The sequence below is a fragment of the Rana temporaria genome, chromosome 1, assembly GCF_905171775.1.
Source record: "Rana temporaria chromosome 1, aRanTem1.1, whole genome shotgun sequence".
In the NCBI taxonomy this organism is placed as follows: Eukaryota; Metazoa; Chordata; class Amphibia; order Anura; family Ranidae; genus Rana; species Rana temporaria.
In genome coordinates this window covers 596,200,582-596,223,470 of record NC_053489.1, presented here as the reverse complement: position 1 = coordinate 596,223,470, position 22,889 = coordinate 596,200,582, and positions in this window count along the sequence as shown.

Below are 22,889 nucleotides of genomic sequence, written 5' to 3'. Positions count from 1 at the left end.
CGGCGGGCGTTAACCGGTTAATGATGAATAAATAACAAAGGAGTACCCCACACCTGGCCATGAAACAGCTTTTGATTCAATTTTCCAATTACTTTTGGTCCCTTGAAAAAGGGGTATGTCTATTCTTAAGAGCAATAGGAGGGTTAAGGCAGTGCTGGAAAGTAATGGCGGCCACACAAAATATTGACACTTTGGGCTAAATTTGGACATTTTCACTTAGGGTTGTACTCACTTTTATTGCCAGTGGTTTAGACATTAATGGATATATATAGTGTATATATATAATTTTTTCCCACATGTGTGATTAATCTATTAATTCATTTTATGACACAACAGTGTTCAAATATTTTATGATTTATTTTTCCCATATTTTAAGTTACAAGGAATATAGTAAAGCAACAATTAATAAGTCAGTGGTACACTATGGCTCATGTTTAGCTGTTCTCAGCACCCTTTTTTTCTATCTCGCTATTTGTTTTTGTATCATTGTAATGGTGTATTATTATTACTGTGTCAACTGAAAAATGAATAACTAACTACATGAAATTACTTTCAATTAAACTTATAATTGTTTGAAATTTGACTCTATGTGCAAGCATAGTATACACAAAAATAAATAAAATGCTCTATTATAAAGCATGTATAGTTAAATAATTTCCTTGTACAAATGCACAATGCAAATTGTAAATTATAATCATGACTATTCTTGCAATTACTAAGGAACTGTTTCTTCCCCATGTTTACAATATACAGCATTTGAATATTGGAATAAATGCTAAGCAAACCTAACCTTATATAATCATCCATCTTTGTGAACACGTTAGTTGCCTAGCTGTCAAGCTGATCCTCTGGCAACGATACTTTTAGTATGCAGCAGGTCATGTCCACACTGTAAAACATATTGTACTGGGTCTACTCAAAAGAATTGAGACAACTATTTGCATCAGCTTTTTAAGTATTGTCAACTAAACTTATTTTTGTCTGACTCATCATGTCTGACTCATCTGACTCATGTTTTCAACCTTTTTGTTTTAGGTAAAGCCAACTCAATTTTTTTCAGTTTATAGACCAAAGTGTTTTAAGTTAGGAATACATGCCTTAAATTGTCTGGATCTACAGTTTTAACCTCCCTGGCGTTATGATTCTTTCAGATTTTTGGTGCTGAAAGCGGTACAATTGTTTTGCATGGAAATTTGGCGTTTTATATTGTAGGCCTCTAATTCTTAGGAATAACTCACTTAAATCTTTCCAAACAAGAGTCTAGTAGACAGACATGTGCACACTGAAATATTTTTTTCGTAATTTTGTTTTCATCCGAAAAATAAATTTATTTAGTTACTCCCGAAATTCGTTTTCTTCTTTTAAGAAGAAGAAGAAGAAGAAGAAAAATATTTGGCAGAATCTTTAAAAAAATAAAATAAAAAAATTTGACTCTTGCAGTAAGCACAAACTTTGCGTGCACACAAATGAGTTGTCTCAATAGGTGTATACAACAGATGTATGTCCATTTAATATAAATATAAATATTCGGAAAATAAAATAAACACTTTGGATGGAATGTTAACCACTTCCCTACCCGCCCATAGTAATATGACGTCCACGGAGGGGATCTCCCATCCTGGGTGGATGTCGTATGACGTCCTGGGCTTCCCGGCCGTCTAGGGGGAGCGTCTCTCGGGACATGGTGCGCGTGCCCGGTGGCCGCGATGTCCGCTGGTCACCCGCGATTGCCGGCATAATGGCAGGACCGTGGATCTGTGTGTGTTAACACACAGTTCCATGTCCTGTCAGAGGTGAGGAGACCGTTGTGTGTTCCCAGTACAGAGGAATACAGATCGGTCTCCTTCCCCCTACAGTTAGAATCACTCACTAGGGAACATATTTAACCCCTTCAGTGCCCCCTAGTTTTAACCCCTTCCCTGCCAGTCACATTTATACAATAATCAGTGCAGTATTATTGCACTAATCGCTGTATAAATATAAATGGTCCCAAAAATATGTCAAAAGTGTCCGATATGTCCGTCACAATGTCACAGTCACAATAAAAATCGCAGATCACCGCCATTACTAGTAAAAAAATAAAAATGCAATAAATCTATCCCCTATTTTGTAGACGCTATAACTTTTGTGCAAACCAATCAATATACTCTTATTGTGATTTTTTTTACCAAAGGTATGTAGAAGAAAATGTATTGGTATAAACTGTGGAAAAATTTTGTTTTTTTATAGATTTTTGGGGGATATTATAGCAAAAAGTTAAAAATATATCATTTTTAAAAAATTGTCGCTCTATTTTTGTTTATAGCGCAAAAAAACAAACAAAAAAAACACAGAGGTGATCAAATACCAAAAAAGAAAGCTCTATTTGTGGAAAAAAAAGGACGTCAATTTTGTTTGGGAGCCACGTTGCACGACCGCGCAATTGTCAATTAAAGCGACGCAGTGCCGAATCGCAAAAAAAGCTCTAGTAAGGAAGGGGGTAAATTCTTCCCGGGGCTGAAGTGGTTAAGCAACATTTAAAGTATGTGAACGATAATTTGTTAAACGTTCACTCTTACAATTTAATGCCATTGCTTTGTAGAGACTTGGAAAAAATGTTGTCACTGGTGGTGCTCTTTTGTCCTGATGGACCTCAAACGTATGGGAACTGCCTTGTGTAGGCTTTCAAAGTTCCAAAAGATGTCAAACTCTTTAATATATATGGTATGTGTGGTTAAATCCGTGCAATGAAAAGAAAGCACCAATGCCAGCAGGGATGGTTAATTTTATGTCAGAAAAATTAACACAAATGGGAGAAACCCAGAAGGGGATCAATAAAACAGCTGCCTCTATGGATTACTTCCACCTAAGTGGAGTAAATGAGTAAATAGTGTTAAAAGTAGGAGTGGCGCTATATTTTTTTAAAATTCCTAATATAGAAATAAATGGTGTGCTTCTAGTTAGTGCTAGGGATAGCATGGTACTGTTTGTTTAAAATATATATGTATATATATATATATATATATATATATATATATATATATATATATATATATATATATAATAACTTTGACTAAAGTGCAATAGTGAGATGAGGTAGAGAGTAAGTATGACACTGTATTGTTAAAGAATTAACTATGCAAACTGCATATGTGCCTGTGCTAATTAACCTGTGAAAAAATTCATAGTGGTTATCCTATGTGCAAATCCTGAAACAAAACGGATGTAAAACAATATGTGCAAACTGAAAAAAAGTGTTACTATGGAAACATATATAAAAAAATATTTCCAAATAACTTGTGAAGTAATTAAAAATCCATTGTGAAAAATTGTAGATAAATAAAGTATTTTTCTCAAGTGCTGAGTAGTCAAAATGTGTGCTTAGTGTCAGGTGAAAAAAACCTGTTGCTCTATTCCAATAAGTGACCACAGCAATCCGTGCTCTTATAAAGCCGGCACTCACCAAATATTTCACCCTCTAATGGGGTAGGAAGCATTCACAGTGTATCATCGATCTAGATGACGTCAGATCGACTAAACCGGTAGAGCAGAGTAAACAGAACATCACATCACTTCTGGTCAGCGGACTTTAATGTCAGTACTGCACGCCTTAATGTTTTTGTTTAAATGTGAGTACCTACTTCATAATTTTAAATAATAAAACATTTTTAAAACGATAAAAAACACTATTTGGGGTTCCTTTCTCCTGCATATGGGCCATAATTGAAGCATCACCAGGAGCACAGGGGGAGACGAGACCTGTATCCCACCCCACCCCAATCTGGTATTCAGAAGACCTAAGGATCTGAGAAGTATGGTTGCCCCAAGCAGGGTGAAGAAAAACATCAACAAAAACAAAGGATTGGAAAGTCCCTGGACCACAATTTTTGATCAAAAAGGAAGCTACAAATGTGGTGTGAACACCTGTGGCAATTGCATACATATGCAACACAGGAAAAGAGATGTCATTGGGGTGGATGGAAGACGCCACATGATTAAACAGTTCATCAATTGCGGAATTGCCTTTGTGATATACGGCATTATATGCCCATGTGGCCTACTATATGTGGGACGTACATCACGTCAATTAAGAACTAGGATGAATGAGCACAGGAGTAGTATTCTAACTAAAAAAGACAAAGGCTCTATACCAAGACATTTTAGAGAAGCTCATGACAGTGAAGTGGAGGGCCTAAAAGTGTTTGGCATAGAAGCCATCCAAAACGGTCTGGACAGTGGGAAAAAATACCAGATCCTCTGTAAAAGAGAGGCCTACTGGATCTTCACCTTGGGCAGCATGGTCCCGAATGGGTTAAACGAAGAGATCGAACTGCACACTGTGACATGAGTAACTGTACACCAGTGGGACAATAATGAAAGAGGTCGACCAGATTCAAGTCCACCTAGTACTACACTACATCCCCCCTGTTTAATTGTCATCCACCACTAGGGCCTCTTCCCCCTCTTTTCTTCCCCTTTTTTTAAAAAATTATATGAATATACATCAGAAACCTAATTAGATATTAATACATTATTATGAGCAAATAGATACAATAAGTAATTATAACATTAATTTCAACTATATTATTTAAAACTATTAATTACAACAGTAATAGATACAAAACAGTAAATACTATGTTAGGCATTAATGTAACATCATTGAGGGATTTTTGTCACTATTTATTTGTATGTTGCATCTTGTTGTTATTTAGATGTCTAGAGGGTCTGCAGTCCCCCTAATTTAGCCACTATGTGGGATGTGGGTGTCTATACATGGGCACAGATATGCACACCACTATTGATACAGCGTTTCAACTGTAATTCCCTTTGCACGCAGCCCCATCAAAGTTCCTGTGGAGTTCGGCTAAAAGCATTAATCTAGAAAAATAATGTGTCTCTAATGGTACCTTTCCACCCTCCAACCACTAGAGGGTGGACATTGAGGTTTACTTTCCCCTTAGGATCTTATTACTATTGAGCACAAGTGACCTCTGCACCCTCCACCACTAGAGGGCAGACATCGAGGTCCACCTTCCATAGTGCAATGCTACCATAGAGTGGCAGTGACGTCACAGCCCTTATGCTGCAGAGCTTGGAGCAGTCTGTCTCCCCTCTGCACATAGGGAGACGTCTCACTGACACTGTGCACGGCACGCGGTACATCGCGAATGCGGCGCACGCGGCGCGGCGCGTGCGGCATGGCGCGCGCACGCGCACTAATCGCTGGAACGCACCACCGTCCTATATGGCTGGCGTGCGTTCCAGCAGACAGATATGGAGCATTTTTCATTGATCCTGTGGAGACAGGCGCAAAAGGGAAGTCAGGTAAGCCCCATTTGTTTCTCTACTTGGGAATCACACAGACGAGCACCCCTTTCTCCACATACCCGGCCCATAAATATACATTGTAAGCCAAAGATGGGAGACAGAGTCTATATGAAATGACAGATTAAGAAATAAACAATTTAGACTGCATTGCTGCTTTGAGACCACCCTCATGTAAGGGATAGGTGCTCTGAGGATTTAGAGGAGGGGTCCCTGAAAAAATGCCCCCCTCTTACCTGGGAGGAGTACACCTTGACACTGACCTATCAGCATAGGTCTGCCTGTCCACATGTGTGGGCGTGTGTGTATGTGCATGTGTGTGTGTGTGTATATATATTTCCACAATCACCACGGCGAGGGAGCACTGCAGACCACGTTAGCTCTGAGGAAAGGGGTACGCCCCCGAAACGCGTCAGCTATTACATCAACTGATTGGTTCAAACGATTATTCGTGTTCCACTGACGATGCTGGACATCTGCTGTACTTATTTTTAAAGCCTGATTTTAACTCCAATTTTGTGAGTATAACCATTGATTTTACTATTGGAATAAATATATGTTATCAGTATCACACGAGGTCGGTGCGTCCTCCGCTCTCCTTTTTTTTTCTCTTTTATAGTTTCATGAATTCCCACGATTCTGAGGAGGGCTGCAAGACTCTAGATGATAACTTTTAATTGAACTGCACCACTTCATAGTACTCCCTATAAAATATCAGAGCGCAGGAGACTTGTTCTTGTATAATTGGAGACGAGATACTGCCAGAGTGCTACACAGTGGAAAACACTGTGAATGCTTCATACCCCAAGAGGGGGTGAAATATTTGGTGAGTGCAGGCTTTATAAGAGCACAGATTGCTGCAGTCACTTTTTGGAATAGAGCAATGTTTTTTTTCACCTGGCACAAAGCACACATTTTGACTACTCAGCACTTGAGAAAAATACTTTATCTACAATTATTAGTGAAATTATAGATAGCCACGGTGTGGTAGTTTTTAATAAATTAAATGTTTAAGAACAATCCACTTACACATTGCAGAGTGGTAGGTATGTCAGTCTGTGAAGTCCGCTGTCAGCATTCTCCCGATCCACACTGTGATCACTGATCACTGAATCGCTGGAGAAAACTGGTAAAACGATACAGAATGCATAGGGGTTTTGAGGGGGGATTTGTGCTGTTAGGGGTAGATGATTTGTAATAGAAGGGTGGGGATAAGTGCTGGGATGGGGGAAGAAAGGGGAATTGTGTTGGGACTGGGGATTGTAGGGATGGTGGAGGAGTACTTGTGCTGTGGAAGGGGGACAAAGTTTTTTTGGGAGGTTGTTCTGGGGGGGGGGTGATTTTTTGCTGGTGGGGGGTGGAGGGTGAGAATAAGGACTAGTGCTGGATGTGTTTTTGCAGTAGAGGGAGTGGGGTTTTTGATGAAAGGGTAACATGAGGGAGAGTATTGCTCACAGGGGGGGGGGGGGGATTTTGCACTGTTCTTAGCCCTACACTGTGCGTTACACACCCCTGACTCCTGCACGCTTTGTTTTGTACTCATGACTCCTAATATGCATTACACACTCCTGTCCCCTGTATTCGGTGCATAAGACTCACAGGCTCTTTTCACACATTCCAGATTGCAGATGGAATTGCAGCAATTCTGCTCATGATTCCCGAATTGGTGCAAATCGCACAACGTGCTCACGATCCTGTTACTTTCAATGGCATCTAGAGTTGCCACCTAATCCCTTTAAACCCGAACACATATGAACACAGGTTCTGAGGCTAATTTAATGCAGGTAAGGTACCAAGTGAGTTTAATTACCACCTTAACCTCCCTGGCGGTATGATTCTTTCAGAAAAAAGGTGCTGAAAGCGGTACCATTATTTGCAAGGAAATTTGGCGTTTTATACTGTAGGCCTGTAATTTTTAGAAATAACTCACTTAAATCTGACCAAACAAGATTCTAATAGGCATCCCGGGTATGACATTTTTTTAAAAACAAAATTATAAATTATAATATAATAAATAATTATAAATAATTATAACAACTAATAATATAATTATAATAAAAATGATTCAATAATGTAATCAAATCAAAATCACAGAAATTTGCTCAGTTGCAGAATTGTCGCTGTCATTATTTATTTTTTTATGACGAATTTCCCCACAAATCGCTATCGCACAATTCTGCAAGTGATTATAATTTATTATCGCTATTTTCTAGCTGCTCTAAAACTATTTTTAACATAAAGGGACACTTTTGGTTGCTATGGACAATCTACAGTTTACAGGCAAAAAAAAAAGTTTTATTATATAAAAGTGCATGTAGGGCACTGGGTAGACCACTAGGGACAAGGGGTGTGTGTATTTTTTACATACAGTACTGTAATCTATAAGATTACAGTATACTGTATGTAATGTGTTTGTTTACATTTTTGAATTTGGCGCCGTTCTCCGCTCCCGTGCGTCGTAACGTCGCAGGGAATGGAGATCAGCGTCACACAGAGGCACTGTGTGAATCGAGCGAGGTCCCGCTCGCTCGCAATGCGCGGTGGCATCGCTGGATCCAGGGACAAGGTAAGTAAACACTCCCTGTGGATCTAGCGAGGCAAGCCCGAGTCTGACTCGGGGTTACCGCTCGCAGCAGGAAAATCTAACCCCGAGTCAGACTCAGGAATACCGCCAGGCAGGTTAATGAGCCACAGAACCGTGTTATTAATATGTGTTCGGTTTTAAAGGGATGAGATGGCAACCCTAATGGCACCCCATTTGTGGAGAAAAACTTATTTTGGGTGAAAGACATCCTACGATTCTGTTTGCATGATTTTGTCACGATTTGTCGGGCGACAATCGCAGCAATATCCTGCTGCGGTTGCGTGCCATGCCGTGCGCTGCTAAAGTGTTCAGGTTTGGCTTGATGGCAAGGGTGGCAATCCTACTCAGGCGTTGTACAGTAATAAACCTCTGCAGCAGTTTCTCCTACCCACGCATCATAAGGAGTATAAAAAGTTTTGCAGGCATAAAGGAACAATGATTTATATAGCCCAAGGTACATAGGAAATGCCCAGGTGCATGGGGAATGAATTCCCGGATTCAGGACAAATTTAGAAAATCACTTCCTGTCCGGCACCATCTTTAAAAAGTGCAAATATATGTATGGGACCTACTATATTAATGGCAGCCATCTTAAAAAACGCAATAGCCATAGATTATAATGAAAATCAACACACAGGCCAAAAGCATGTCATATTGGCTGTGTTATGGAGGGACAAAGCCTCCCAATATCAAATACAGGAATAACCCTCATAAAAAATGGTTATATCGTTACTATATATATATATATATATAAAAAGGGAGAATAATATATTGTATATAAGTGAAAAATGGCTATATATAGAAATTTGAAAATCTATAATGATGCTCTAAACTCAAAATAAAAAAAATGCATGTAAACATCTTTAACATGTAGTGACAATTTAAACTAGACTCGCCCAACAATATAATACTAGTGAAATGTGCTATAGATATTATAAACAAAATTATTACCATAGTAATGATGTGCAAAGTGCTGTACCGTCCTCTTAAAGGGGACACAACCTACTAAAAGGCTATGTGAACTAACATAAAATGGGTGTATATAAAAATATGTAATAAAAAAAAATATGAGATAAAAAATCTTTGGGCTCCCAATATTATCAACCCCCCTCAAAAAACATTTCTTCCAGACATTAACCTCCCTGGTGGTATGATTATTTCAGAAAAAAGGTGCTGAAAGCGGTACCATTATTTGCAAGGAAATTTGGAGTTTTATATTGTAGGCCTGTAATTCTTAGGAATAACTCACTTAAATCTGACCAAACAAGAGTCTAGTAGGCATCCCGGGTATGACATTTTTTTAAAAACAAAATTATAAATTATAATATAATAAATAATTATAAATAATTATAACAAGTAATAAAATAATTATAATACAAATTATTCAATAATGTAATCAACTCAAAATCACTGAAATTTGCTCAGTTGCAGAATTGTCGCTGTCATTACTTTTATTTTTTTATGACAAATTTCCCCAGAAATCGCTATCGCACAATTCTGCAAGTGATTATAATTTATTATCGCTGTTTTCTAGCTGCTCTAAAATAATTTTTGACATAAAGGGACACTTTTGGTTGCTATGGACAATCTACCGTTTGCAGGCAGAAAGAACAGTTTTTATTATATAAAAGAATATGTAGGGCACTGGGCAGACCACTAGGGACAAGGGGGGTGTGTTTTTTTTACATACAGTACTGTAATCTATAAGATTACAGTATACTGTATGTAAGGTGTTTGTTTACTTTTTTGAATTTGGCGCCGTTCTCTGCCCCCGTGCGTCGTAATGTTGCAGGGAACGGAGATCGGCGGCACAGGAGGACACTGTGTGAATCGAGCGAGGTCCCGCTCGTTCACACAGCGCGGTGGCATCACTGGATCCAGGGACAAGGTAAGTAACTTTGTCTCTGGCTGCAGCGAGGCAAGCCTGAGTCTGGCTCGGGGATACCGCTTTTGGTATAAAAATCTCACTCCGAGCCAGACTCGGGAATACCGCTAGGAAGGTTAAAGGACTGTATCCTTGCAATAAATGTTTTATATGCAGTTGCACTATTTTTTTTCTCCAGATCTTAGGGAGTGTGGCAAAGCTTCACTTTGTAAAGCATACCCAATCAGGAAAAAAAAATGCATTTTTGCTTGCACATAATTGGATGATGGAAAACAGCAGAACTTCACCACATTCACTAAGCTTTGAAGAAAATTAGTGCAATTGCACTTGTAAAGTACACAACCTATTTGCCTTTAGTAAATCAACTCCAGTGTGTATTTGCCTTTCACACATTATGCTGACTGACAACACAGCATATGGCAGAATACAGGAAACTCCTATTGCATCAGATCAGCTATTTACAAGATGTGTGGTAATTTTCCTTCAGAGAGCTACATAGTTACATAGTCACATAGTTAGTCAGATTGAAAGAAGACACAAGTCCATCAAATTCAACCCAAAAAAATAAAATAATACAATCCCATATACACAATCCTACACCCACAGTTGATCCAGAGGAAGGCAAAAAACCCCAGCAAAGAATGATCCAATTTGCTACAGCAGGGGGAAAAAAATCCTTCCTGATCCGAGAGGCAATCGGATTTTCCCTGGATCAACTTTACCTATTTCCTTATTAGTGCCCTCTTCCCCACCTATCGATCCTATTGCACAATAAATTTGTATATGTTTTGTCACAGAGGAGCAGCTTCTCACACAAGTAGATGATATTATCTCACCTGTGAGTAATTTTTATATACTTATTTAAGTTTGGCGCGGAAACACACCCCATTCACAACTTTACCTATAAATGTTGGAACCCCGTTATATTGTGTACATAAGCTAATTTAATAAATTAATAGATATTGTTCACTTATTAAAAGTAAATGTTCACTTAGCTTAGTAAAGAAGATGAAGCTGTGGTCACTATGATTATCCAATCATGTGCAAGGAAAACCTTTTTTAGGTGGACAGTTTATATTGCTTTAGTAAATCAATCTCTATGGGACCTGGGGGTTGATTTACTAAAGGCAAAAAAGCTGTTCACTTTGTAAAGGAGGTTGCCTTAGTGAAGACCTTAGTGAATGCGGAAAACAATGCCCAAGTACGTGCAAGGAACTAAAAACATCAGCATTTTTGCTTGCATGTGATTGGATACAGGAGTTAGCAAAGCTACATCTCATTCGTTAAGCTCTGGGGCAAATTCCCTTGCAACGTACAATTACCTTCACAAATTGAACACCCTTATTGCCTTTAGTGAACCCTTTTATTTTAAATTGCGGTCACTTTTAGCAGAGATCTTCTTTAACCACTTCAGCCCCGGAGGATTTGGCTGCCCAATGACTGGACCATTTTTTGTGATTCAGCACTGCGTCAATTTAACTGACAATTGCGCGGTCATGCAACGTTGCACCCAGACAAAATTAAAGAACTTTTTTTCCTACAAATAGAGCTTTCTTTTGGTGGTATTTGATCACATCTGTGGATTTAATTTTTTTGCGCTATAAACAAAAAAAGAGCGTAAATTAAAAAAAAAAGCTATATTTTTTAATTTTTGCTAAAAATACATATAAAACATGTTTTTTTCCTCAGTTTAGGCCGATATATATTCATCTACATATTTTTGGTAAAAAAAATCACAATAAGCGTATATTGATTGGTTTGCGCAAAAGTTATAGCGTCTACAAAATAGGGGGTAGTTCTATGGCATTTGTATTATTTTTTTTTCTTACTAGTTATGGGGGGAATCTGCAATTTTTATTGTGACGGCGGACACATCAGACACTTTTGATGCTATTTTGGCACAATTGTCATTTATACAGCGATCAGTGCTATAAAAATATTAACCAGCAGGGGGCGAGGAAGGGGGTTCAGTGTGTCCTAGGGAGTGATTCTAACTGTGAGGGGGCTGGGCTACATGTGACATGACACTGATTACTGCTCCCGATTACAGGGAGCAGTAGATCAGTGTCCTGTCACCAGGCAGTACCTGGAAATGCCTTGTTTACAAAGGCACCCCCCGTTCTGCCTCTCTGTGACACAATCGCGGGACAACGACGGACTTCGAGTCCACGGGTCCCTCGGGCACGGTTATGCACGCAAGCCCGCTAGGCAGCAGATTCGAAGCATCGTACCTGCAGTCGCCAAGCGGTAATTGTATTTTCTTGAAGCATTCTATTCAATTAACCACTTAAGGACCGCCTAACGCCGATATACGTCAGCAGAATGGCACGGGTGGGCACAATCACTTAAGGGTACGTCCCCTTTAGGTGACCAGCCGCGGGGGGGGGCGTGCCCGCGACCCGGTCCAAAGCTCCGTGACCGCGGGACCCGCAGACCCGATCGCCGCTGGTGTCGCGCGATCGGTCACAGGAGCTGAAGAACGGGGAGAGGTGTGTAAACACACCTTCCCCGTTCTTCACAGTGGCAGTGGCACTGATCGTCTGTTCCCTGATCTAGGGAAAGACGATCAATGACGTCACAAGTCCAGCCCTGCCCCCCTACAGTTAGAAACACATATGAGGTCACACTTAACCCCTACAGCGCCCCCTAGTGGTTAACTCCTAAACTGCAATTGTCATTTTCACAGTAATCAATGCATTTTTATAGCACATTTTGCTGTGAAAATGACAATAGTCCCAAAAATATGTAAAAATTGTCCAAAGTGTCCGCCATAATGTCGCAATCATGAAAAAAAAAAAAACGCTGATCGTCGCCATTAGTAGTAAAAAAAAAATATTAATAAAAATGCCATAATAACCGACCTATTTCGACCTTGCCTTTCCTAGCTAAAATAATGGAGAGAGCTGTTGTGTGGCAACTTCAACCGCACTTGGAGTCCAATGATATTTTTGATGAATATCAGTCTGGATTCCGCCCTGGTAGAGGCACAGAGACCACCCTGATTAAAGTTAAGGATGACTGCCTATGGGCCATGGACAGCGATGAGGCTTCAGCATTAATATTGCTGGATCTGTCGGCTGCATTTGATACTGTAGATCATGCCAGACTTTTGGAAAGGCTGGTGTCTGTGGCCGGGTTTGAGGACATGGCATTGACATGGATGGCCTCATTCCTGCAGAATAGAACTCAGAGGGTAAGACTAGGGACATATTATTCATCTAATAGCTCCTTGTCCTGCGGGGTTCCTCAGGGTTCTGCGCTATCGCCGATATTATTTAATATCTACATAAGGCCACTACTATATATTATTCGGCGCCATAATCTTAGCTTTCATGTTTATGCAGATGATACGCAAATCTATTTTAGGCTACCTAAAAATGAGGAAGTTCAGGTAGATTTGGCATCCTGCCTGGAGGAAATACAGTCCTGGATGGGAGCCAATTATTTAAAACTTAATGGCTCCAAAACAGAATGTATTATTATCAGTAATCAGAGCAAAATCAGTGTGACTGATTTTCCGTCTTGGCCGGTTTCGTTTATGCCATCCCCGACCCGGGCTACCCAAGTTCGGAACTTGGGAATCATTGTGGATTCCAAATTGTCATTGAAGGCGCAGGTAAATCAGGCGGTAAGCGCATGTTACTACCAACTGAAACTCCTGCGCTCTACATTGCATTTCATTGACGAGGTGGATAAAGTCCAAGTGATCAATGCTTTTATTGGTAGTCGGCTGGACTATTGTAACGCGTTATACATGGGGTGTCCAAAAACCCTTCTGCATAAGCTTCAACTGATTCAAAATGCCGCAGCAAGGTTATTAACGGGTGTGGGTCGTCGGGACCATATTACACCTTCTCTGAAAGCCCTGCATTGGCTACCGGTGGCTGAGCGGGTCTTGTTCAAAGTGGGTTGTATCGTCCATAAAGCCATCCATAAGATAGGCCCAGGGTATCTGCAAGAAAAATTTACCTGTTACGTTCCCAACAGATCACTGAGATCTGCTGATCAGGCAAATCTGACTGTCCCTAAATTTAGAAGAACTAAATGTGGAGGGAGGACGTTGGATGCGCAGGGCTCAATATTCTGGAATTCTCTACCTCTATATATAAGACGTGAGAAGGATTTACTAAAATTCAGGACATTTTTAAAAACGTTCCTATTTGTTCAAGTGTATGGCCCTAATTAGGGTAAGATATTAGTATTGGTATGGTATTTTAGCTTTTTTAAATGTTATTATGTATTTTATATTGTTATCTTATAGTATGAGAGATGTGTTCTGTATTTTTTCATATGTTGGTTCTATGAGCGCATCGAGGCCTGCTGGTAATGACTGCGCTCTCAATAAGCATTTTAAATAAATAAATAAATAAATAAATAAAACTATCCCCTATTTTGTAAACATTATACATTTTGCGCAAACCAATTGTTAAACGCTTATTGCAATTTTTTTTACCAAAAATAGGTAGAACAATACGTATCGGCCTAAACTGAGGGAAAAAACTTTTTTTTATATCTTTTTTGGGGATATTTATTATAGCAAAAAGTAAAAAATATGGAATTTTTTTCAAAATTGTCGCTCTATTTTTGTTTATAGCGCAAAAAATAAGAACTGCAGAGGTGATCAAATACCACCAAAAGAAATCTCTATTTGTGGGAAAAAAAAGGATGCCAATTTTGTTTGGAAGCCACATCGCACGACCGCGCAATCGTTAGTTAAAGCGACGCCGTGCCGAATCGCAAAAAGGGGCAAGGTCCTTTAGCTGCATAATGGTCCGGGTTTTAAGTGTCACGGCCAGCAGCCACTTGTGCTTTCTAACCGAAAGGCCCTGGGACAAACATAAATATTTAATGTATTAGGTAAACACAACCTCAAACCCCTTTCAACCTCACTGTACTATGTATCAGTATACTTAAAATCTCCAAAGATTTAAAATGATGTCATCCAGGGACATGTTTATTAAATGGTAATGATGTATTCCTGGCTGGGTAGAAAAAATTCAATTATGTTTTGAATCACACTGCATGATTACCTCATCAATTCTATTGGTGTTCAATATAAATTAATTACCAAAAAATAAATATTGCTACTGGGCAAAATATCAAGGCTTTCACTTTTCACTTATGTGACAACCATCCTTTGAAATATCTGCTGCTAAAAATATATCACTCAAGTCACATAACCCTTGCACGGCCAGAGTTTTTTGAAGCTTGGATGGCCACACTAAGTTTAGCAGTATCAGTATGTTTCAGTAAATTTGACAATAACTCTATGACTAATTTGTCTGTTTGGCAGGAGGTCTAAGAACTAGGAACACACACAGCTCAGCATTCCCAGATCTATGCTGCAAAGTTAATTAACACTCTGACAACATGGGGCATTTTATTTGGACCTAAAAAGGTGTATTGTGATCTCAAGGGGGAGCAACTCTACATACTGTTTATATTTTTAATGTAAAAGTTTATTGCATGATTTGTGAATAATTATGTACAACTTTTAGAATATTATAACTATCATAAAAAATGCATATATTTAAAATTAAGTGGAATGAAAGCATGGATGAGAACTTGATTTCAGGCCTCGTACACACGACTGAGAAACTCGTCATAAATCAAACATCGTTTTCCTCGACGAGTTCCTTGTCAGGTTTCTTTGCGTACACACTGTCAAGACCAAATCTCCTCGTTCTCAAACGCGGTGACGTACAACACATACAACGGCAGGGGAAGGTCGATTCCACTGGCACAACCCTTGGGGCTGCTTTTGCTAATCTCATATTACTGTGTGTTAAGTAAAAGTTTGGTAAGAGACAATTTGCACTTTTCAGACTGTTACAGCGTGACAAAAGTGCTATCTCCATTACAAATGCTACTTTTACCGAAGGTGCGCTCCCGTCTTATATTTTATTCTGAGCATGCGTGGGTTTCTTAGCATTCAAACGTGTTTCTCGTCGAAAACCAGCCCGACGAGGAACATGACGAGGAAATTGAGACTCCCGTCAAGGAAAAAGAGAACTTGTTCTCTTTTTTCTCGTCGAGTTCCTCGACAGTTTCCTCGATGAAAAACATACACACGACTGTTTTCCCTTGGCAAAAAAGCTCTGCCACCAATTTTCTTGATGGATTCTGTCGAGGAAAACGGACGTGTGTACGAGGCCAAACAGTGATTTCATGTTCACTAAAATGTCATTGCAATTGGTCTCACACTTCATTATGCTTGGGCAATTTTTTTTTAATTAAAAGATCACATGGTTTGGTTTTCCAACAAAGCCATGTAATCATCCCTAAAGTGATGATTAATGCTTTTATCAACAAACAAAGCCAGCCTTAACATTAACCCTAACCCTAATACTGCTAACCTTACCCTTAACACTAATCAAAAAACTAAGCCTTATGCCGCGTACACATGACCGTTTTTCTTGTCCTAGAAAAGACAATGTTTTTCTCAATGTGATTCTTGCCAAGCCTGCCTTGCCTACACACGATCGTGAAAAAAAAAATGCTGGAGCAAAGTGTGGTGATGTACAACACGTACGACGGCACTATAAAGAGGAAGTTCCATTCGGATGGCGCCACCCTTTGGGCTGCTTTTGCTGTTTTTGTGTTAGTAAAAGTTTGGTGAGAGACGATTCGCGCTTTTCAGTCTGTTACAGTGTGACAAATGTGCTATCTTCATTACAAATGCTAGTTTTACCAGAACGAGTGCTCCCGTCTCATAACTTGCTTCTGAGCATGCGTGTTTTTTCCTGTTGTTAAAGCCTACACATGATCATTTTTCACGTTGTGAAACACGACAATGTGAAAAACAACGCGAAAACTTAGAGCACGTTCTAAATTTTTAATGCCCAGTTTTCACGTCAAGAAAAATCTGGAGATCACACACGATCGTTTTTAATGACATAAAAAAATTGCATTTTTCACGTCATGAAAAACGTACGTGTGTACGCGGCATAACTCTAATGGTATCCCTACCAATAAATCTAATGCAAACCCTAACATTATTGCTATTCCAAAAAAAATACTGCCTCAAGTCAACCCACATTTCTTCTATTAATTTACAGGTACCTGTCCAGCTCTTTACTTAGAGATATACTAATGTCCATACATCAAAAAGAGCATGTGGCTTCCTTAGTTTTCATTTGAATTCCGAGCATGCGTGGTCTTGGTCACACAAATTACACAAAAATAATTAGCATGAACTGTCATGATCAGCTCTCGAAAGCTGTGTACTAACGATTAGATTATCGGACGATTGCTCCGAAAGCGATATTTTTCATCTGGTTTTCTCATTGTGTACATTAGGCTTAACACTAACCATTATGTTAACATTTTTATCAGCAAGCTTATGACAGTCACAGTTACCACTGTATTTCTTTCTAGTTGTACTGTGTCAAAAAAATGTATCCCTGTTCCTTTGAAGCCATGTAAAGCCATTTGTGAAGTAAAAAAAAAAAATGTTTTCCCTATCATTAAATGCATTAAAACAAAAAAAATGCTCAAAACTATTTTACCAGTTCCTGACGATGAGCAACAATATACCCCAAGCACCCCATCCATAAATGGCTACAAGCACAGAACAGGCAAGGGAAAAAAGCAAAACACAATAAAAAAACATTTAGGGGGTATTTATTGTTTCTGTCATCTTCCTTTCTCTGAGACATATATTTTTTTTGTTTACCCTGCTTATCCATTGTGTTTTTGCCTGGTAATTTTCATCTTTACGTGTTTCTTTTCTTTTTTTCTCTGTTATTGTATGCTTTCCTTGTAGGTTTTCTATCTTTAACAATTTGTGCTTTGATTTAATGTCCAAGAGGATGTGGTCACTAGTGTTGGGTGAATGGTTCAGCTCGTTAGTGCACATTTACTGCAGTATATTAGCGTGTTAGTGCACATGTACTGCAGTATATTGAGGTGCGTTAGTGCACGTTTACTGCAGTATTTTGAACTGCGTTAGTGCACTTTTACTGCAGTATATTGAAGTGCCTTATTGCACTTTTACGGCAGTATATTGAAGTCTGCTAGTGCAGTTTTACTGCACTATATTATATTGAGCCAGTACACTTTTACTGCAGTATATTGAAGTGTGTCAGTGGAGTGTGTCTGTGTATTGAGTACTCAAATTAAAGTGCACCAAACATAACTTTACAATGATTAAAGTGCATCCAAGTACGCATTTCCCCTTCTCTATTACATTTCGGTAATAACACCCCTCCCCCCAATGTCTGGGAGGCTAGCAAGGAAAGGCAAAACGTTTCCATGGCACTGTGAGGGGCCCATCAGGGGCTGTGTCCCTAGACAAAAGTGAGCGTGGTCAGTCCTCAGACAGGGCATATTTTTCTCTGTTTAGCGATGTTGCCTGTGCTATCCAGCCAAGGCATGCAGAGGAGGTGGTGGACTGGCTTACTAAACCATCCTCAACCTCCTCATCCTCCATCACCTTCCATCACCCAAGAAGAGACTAGTGTGCAGTCCACCGCAGCTGTCAGAGCAGCTTATTCTACCTACTTGTCCAAAGCTACTCCTGCCATAGCCCCAGTATCATGCATGGAGGAGTCAGCTGAGTTATTTGAACACAGCCTTAACCACTTGCTCCTTGATCATGCACAGCCATTACTTGATTCTGATGGCTCTGAGGTTGAGGAAGGTAGTAACATGAGCCTACAGAAAGGGGAGAACACTGGTAAACAACAAATTGGCAGTCATGTTCCTCCAGCCGCAGTGTATTGCCAAGTCGTCTCCAGTGATGATGAGGATGGAGAGGATGATGATGAGGTCACTGATGTGACTTGGGTGCTAGATAGAGCAGAGGAGGAAAGTGAGGGTGAGGCACAACCCAGACGAGGTAGCCATCATGGAAGAGTACAGAGCAGCCACAGCATTCCATCACATTGTGCAGCTGTTATCTCGTGGCCCACTTCCCACAATTCAACTGTTTGGGCCTGTTTTAGCACATGTTTAGCGAATCTCACTGTTGTGATTTGCAAACTTTGACTCAAGCAGATCAAGCGTGGCAAAAACACCAGTCATTTTAGGTCCCGCATGCTTGACAAGGCATTTAACCTCCCACCACTTAGCCCGTTGGCAGAAGCAACTGAAAGCCACACAAAAGGGATGCAATTCTTCTCCTCCTCATTCGTCAGGTTTCAGGTCTACCCCCGCTTTATCTCATGGCCTCTCAGCAGCCTCCATTGACAGGGATAATGGTATAGGGAAGGGTGTCACAGGTCCTTGCAGCACGTCGGCCAGCAGCACACCACCAGCTGTAGACTATAGCAGGCAAATTTCTCTGCCCAAGCTGTTGCAATGAAAAAAAAATACAGTCACTGCCACCCAAATGCCCAGCATCTAAATTCAAGCTTGTCAAAGCTGCTGGCTTTACAACTCCTGCCTTTTCACCTGGTGGATTCTGTCCCCTTCCATAATTTTACAGAATGTGCTGTACCACAATGACCATTTCAGGTCTGTACCATCACATGGAAGGCAATGTTGTGGCATTGTTGTGCAATGCAATCCTCTTTGGTTCCCAGCTTGGCCGTTGATTGGCTACACTGGATGGATTGAAAGCACTGCAAGGTACACTTTATTGCTGACATGTGGTCCAGCAAGCATGGTCAGGGATGCCATATTTCGTTCACAGCACACTGGGTAACTCTGCTTACAACTCGGAAGGACAAGGCTCAGTGCTGCAGATTGTTTTGCCACCTTGTTTCCATACAGCTGGTGGTGATGCAATATTTGTCAGCTTCACCCCCTCCCCTTCTATGCCATCCTCTGCTGCACTCTCCTATGAACCACCAGAGGTGATTGACGCCATGCCAGCTGGAGCCAGGAATGGTGGTGTGCTATATTGGCACAAACCTCCTGTCCACCCTTAGACAGGGAAAGTTGACATGTGCAATTAAATAACTGAATACCTCCATGTGGGTGGGATTTTTAAGGCAACACACATATATGTGACAACTAAGGTCATAAAAAAATACATTTATTACAATACATCATTATATGAAAAATACAAAAGTATCAAAAACAGGCATAAAAACTTTTCAAGATAATACTGTATGTCACCGCATGCCCAAGGACTAGGCTGAGAGCGTGCCGGACAGTTTTCCAACACGTTTCAAATGATATACATCCTTCTTCAGGGAAAAGTTTGTACAGTATCAATCTCTATAAAGAATATAAAGACAAAATAAATAGTCAATGATAACAACCAGACAAGGCTGGGCATGAGGGAGAGGGGAGCTACCCCTATGAGGGAGGGATCATGACTCACCCTCTCTTGAAGGAGAGAATGCACCTCGGAACCCAAGACATGGGCCCCCCCGAACCAAGCAGAGGACGTCACGGAGAGCACACAGTATAAGGGCCGATGATTCTCCAGACTCCAAACCATAGGGGGCGGAATAAAGAGAAAAATTCCTTTTTGGCCAGCATCGAAAGAGACTCCTCTCCTGTGATATAACAAGGGAATGTATAAGCATATACTTATAAGTATCCAAGAATCCATAAAGTGTATGAAAAAATCCCCAACAAAAAAAAGTTGGTGGAAAAGACACTTACCGGTCTAAGAGAGGGCACTGCTCAAAGAGCTTCGTCCACCCACAGTAAAGGACCTGGAAGGATTTTACTAAGATACATACACTCCCACTCCTTCAGGAGCTGGGAGAGGAATGGATGCCAAAGCCGCCCCCTTGGCGTCCTTAAATACTTACCATGGTCCCTGATTCAGCTGACATTAACCTCCTCCAATTAGCCTTAATTGATGGAGAGGCGGGAAAAAGGGAAGTAGCGGCATCAAGAGGAAAAAAGTATGAAATCTTACCCAGATCCGGGACGCCATTGCGTCCTCTATTTCCGTCATGTTGGCCGCGTAATTTCTACGTAGCTGACGCATGCACATGCGTCACAGACTCAGAGTCATGTGTCCTCGACGCGTCGCGTCATAGCGGCGCGACGTAGAAGGGACAGTAGGCACCGACATCCTATGTCACACCATATGCAATGGTGTACAAGCCTGGTGTCAACAAATCGTGCCGCGTCATTCCAAAGCGACGCAAAGCACGCAGTGACGTCCCATAGTTGTCCTTAACGTGACAGGAAAAACCATGTAAATGGAGAAATTCTCTGATTACATACTCCTAATCCCGGCAAGATGCTCAGGCATCAAAAATATGCCAAAGGTATGCCTATTAAAAAGAAAAGGGAAAAATTATTATTGAGACCCCCTAAAATGAGGGCAAGGCTCAAAAAACAAATACAAGCCAAAAAGGGGTGACAGTCTCAATTCTTTGTCCCTATCTTGATCGAGAGAAAACAAGAAGAGACAGTTTGAAAAAACCTTTGGGAGGGACCAGAAAGGGGCAAAAGATGGATAAATAAATGCCCTAAATAATATAATATAGAAAGCTCACCGCTGAAAAAACAGCGGAGCATTCAAAAAGTAAGAACAAACACCACCACTGCCGGGGGGTAAATGCCCTGATGGATGTAAGTTACATCCCAATGGGCAGGAAGGGCACGAGAAAACCTGTGCTGCCCCCCCCCCCCCCCCCCGGCAGTGGATGGAAGGAGAATTGGGGAAACCAAAAGGTCCCCAAAATTGCCTGACACATGTCCTAAATATGGTGGTGCAGCATTTCTTAAACAGGTACCCAGGGTTGGAAGATCTGCTAAAGCAGGCCAGAAGAGTATGTAGCCATTTCAGGCAGTCATACACAGTCATACACAGTCAAATTCAGCAGGAATTCCATGTGCCCATAAACTTCCTGATTTGTTACATGCCAACCAGGCGGAACTCAATTTTGGTAATGCTGCAGTAGCTGCACATGCAGCAGAGGCTCAGGCCGGCTCTGTTTCTTTTTCCCATGCCAATGGCGGCTGATATAGGATGCATGCACTGTACTATCACCATTTGGGGTGACAAGGATGGTGAGCTGTGACAATGCATGCATCAGTAACACAATCTTTGTTGTGTTCCTGCTGGAGCAGACTCTGCGTGGCATTATGGACAGGTCACTCACGGCAGAGCAGCAGGAAGAAGAGGAGGACTTCCTTTCCTCTGAAGGCCTGCCTTATGCAGATACCATTCTTGCAATGCTACAGAACACACAAGAGGAGGATGATGGCAGCTTTGGAAGCCATGAAGCAGAGGAAGACATGGCAAACCTTAAGAGATGGGTTTCCATCCTCAGAACCCTTGGGAGCAGTACATGGCTGGGAGGAGGCTGTTTCCGATACTTCAATCCTCAGTAAGGACTTCTTCTCATGCCTCTGCAAACTCCACAAAACTGAGAATTTGTGGCATCAAGGCGAAGGATCACTATTGGTTGTCAACACTCCTTACAACAATTAAAAACAAGGACAAAAGCAGCGCCTTTTAAGTGTAGCAGTTGAAAAAATATAATAGAAAGGGTACATAATTAAAACACTCACAAACGAGCAATAGAGATTAGCATTTTAGCAATGTCATCCACGCTGTCCCGGGAGCTGCCTGGTGTCACTGGCTGGGTGTCCGTGTGTCCTCTCTGTGTCCGGTTACAGTGGTGGAACTGTAAACGGCAAACAGGGACTGGAGACACACGGAAACACAGCAGAGATGTCATCACTTCCCACTACAGGGTCAGCAGGCAACATATGATTCCACAAAACGAACACAATGCTATAACACTGACAAGATTAACTTAAAAGTAATTATTACTAATAAATACTTATAAAAGAGATATATATTATATTACTATATATATATATATATATATATATATATATATATATATATATATATATATATATATATATATATATATAATATATATCTCTTTTATAAGTATTTATTATATTATTTATATTTATTATTAATATTTGTATATATATTCCCTATAAATCAGTAAGCTTAAACGAATGAACTGGGATACTTACAGAAAACAATCAGTGCTTCAATCGATCTATAATTACATCTATAAGAAAATGAAAAGACTTAGAAAAAGTTTTCTTAAAAATCAAAGACTATGTATGTGTGTATATATTTTATAGAATTTTATAAAATGGTTATCAAATTATTCGATTTATATTGGATATATATATATTTATATTTTGAAATTTCCCAATATATACATATATATA